We start from the raw sequence: 2500 nt of genomic DNA, 5'->3' as shown, positions 1-2500 counted from the left end.
ACGAGCTACAGACGCGATCGCGTTGCTCTCTGTACGAATGCAGATGCTCAGCGGCAGCTAGGAGGCGCTCCATCCATGTCGGTACCGGTGAGCGTTGCACTCGCAGTCGCAAAAACGTACGGCAAGTATATTACTCGGAAGAGTCAATGACAGTCCAAGCCCCCCCTGCGTGGGAAGAGTCTTTCTAGGCCATGACCCACCAGAAGGGCGCAGCGTCCCCCACCCCAGACATGTGACGTCACACTATCGGTATTGACGACTAGACTGATTCCTTATAATCATTTGCCATACACCGGTGGAAGCTGCCGAGACGAGTAACTACATGGCGGCCTCGCCGTGTCACTAATGTACAGAGATACAACAGTTTCGACTGGAACCGGATGAAACGTATACACGGCGCTGATTAGTAATAGATAGAGCCATCAAAATACAGATAATGTATACAACTGTCCGTATACATGCTGAAAGACTCTGCTCACAATCACAACCACACGTCAGCCAGACACTCTTATCACGCACTACTCTCTGCCTGTAACAGGCACAGAGACAATATGTAAGCACCAGCATGGAACAACACCCAGTGCATCCTCTCCGCCACATTAGACAATCCACACTATCATAACCAGACCGGGAGGTCCACTCACAAAACAGAATATCCCACCCTTCCGACAACCACCATTGCTCAGCTAAGCCACCAACACCCACACACGTCCTACACAGGGGTACACCCAACATCACAATACTGCCTCCTGTCACAGCACACAAACAATGGCAGGAATGAAAGACACAGGTCTGCCACAAGCATGGAATCAGAGCGCCGCCTGTCATGAGCCAAAGGTGCATCCTGACGTGGCAAATCAGATGATGCCGCAGGCATCCACTTACTATAATCACAATCAACAAACCGGCCGCCGCCGCCGCCGCCCCCCCCCCCCCCCCCCCCCAATACACCTTTCCTTACAACAATGTGTACCTTAACCTAACCCATATTGCGCCTTAACCTAACCCATATTGCGCCTTAACCTAACCCATATTGCGCCTTAACCTAACCCATATTGCGCCTTAACCTAACCCATATTGCGCCTTAACCTAACCCATATTGCGCCTTAACCTAACCCATATTGCGCCTTAACCTAACCCATATTGCGCCTTAACCTAACCCATATTGCGCCTTAACCTAACCCATATTGCGCCTTAACCTAACCCATATTGCGCCTTAACCTAACCCATATTGCGCCTTAACCTAACCCATATTGCGCCTTAACCTAACCCATATTGCGCCTTAACCTAACCCATATTGCGCCTTAACCTAACCTATATTGTCCCTTAACCTAACCCATATTGTCGCTTAACCTAACCTATATTGCGCCTTAACCTAACCCATATTGCGCCTTAACCTAACCCATATTGTCCCTTAACCTAACCCATATTGTCCCTTAACCTAACCTATATTGTCCCTTAACCTAACCTATATTGTCCCTTAACCTAACCCATATTGTCCCTTAACCTAACCTATATTGTCCCTTAACCTAACCTATATTGTCCCTTAACCTAACCTATATTGTCCCTTAACCTAACCTATATTGTCCCTTAACCTAACCTATATTGTCCCTTAACCTAACCTATATTGTCCCTTAACCTAACCTATATTGTCCCTTAACCTAACCCATATTGTCCCTTAACCTAACCGATATTGTCCCTTAACCTAACCTATATTGTCCCTTAACCTAACCTATATTGTCCCTTAACCTAACCTATATTGTCCCTTAACCTAACCTATATTGTCCCTTAACCTAACCTATATTGTCCCTTAACCTAACCTATATTGTCCCTTAACCTAACCTATATTGTCCCTTAACCTAACCTATATTGTCCCTTAACCTAACCTATATTGTCCCTTAACCTAACCTATATTGTCCCTTAACCTAACCTATATTGTCCCTTAACCTAACCCATATTGTCCCTTAACCTAACCCATATTGTCCCTTAACCTAACCCATATTGTCCCTTAACCTAACCCATATTGTCCCTTAACCTAACCTATATTGTCCCTTAACCTAACCCATATTGTCCCTTAACCTAACCCATATTGTACCGTAACCTAACCTATATTGTACCTTAACCTAACCTATATTGTACCTTAACCCAACACACGTTGGGCCTTAACCTGCTCTGTAATTGTCATACGACGCGTTAAATTAGTGTAGTGTTGCCTAACTGCAACCCCCGCAATATAGTTTGCTACTCGCACTGCCCGGTCCCCAGAGTATCGCTTCATGTTAAACACCTTGCAGCTATACACTGTAATGCGGATGGCAGCAGGACGTACATGCTCAATGCCCTTCGCAGTTGTTCATTGGCATTCGCATGGCGAAGCACAGCCTACGTTGTGGTACGGCTTGTGTCAACTGTCCGCTGATGTTGTACGTCCAAATCACACACTGTACTGCACATTGGTCCTCATGTACTGAATGATACATCGTGGTACATGTGTGACCGT

This window comes from Schistocerca serialis, unplaced genomic scaffold (genome assembly GCF_023864345.2).
Source record: "Schistocerca serialis cubense isolate TAMUIC-IGC-003099 unplaced genomic scaffold, iqSchSeri2.2 HiC_scaffold_1111, whole genome shotgun sequence".
In the NCBI taxonomy this organism is placed as follows: domain Eukaryota; kingdom Metazoa; phylum Arthropoda; class Insecta; order Orthoptera; family Acrididae; genus Schistocerca; species Schistocerca serialis.
Note: the sequence above shows the minus strand (reverse complement) of the source record.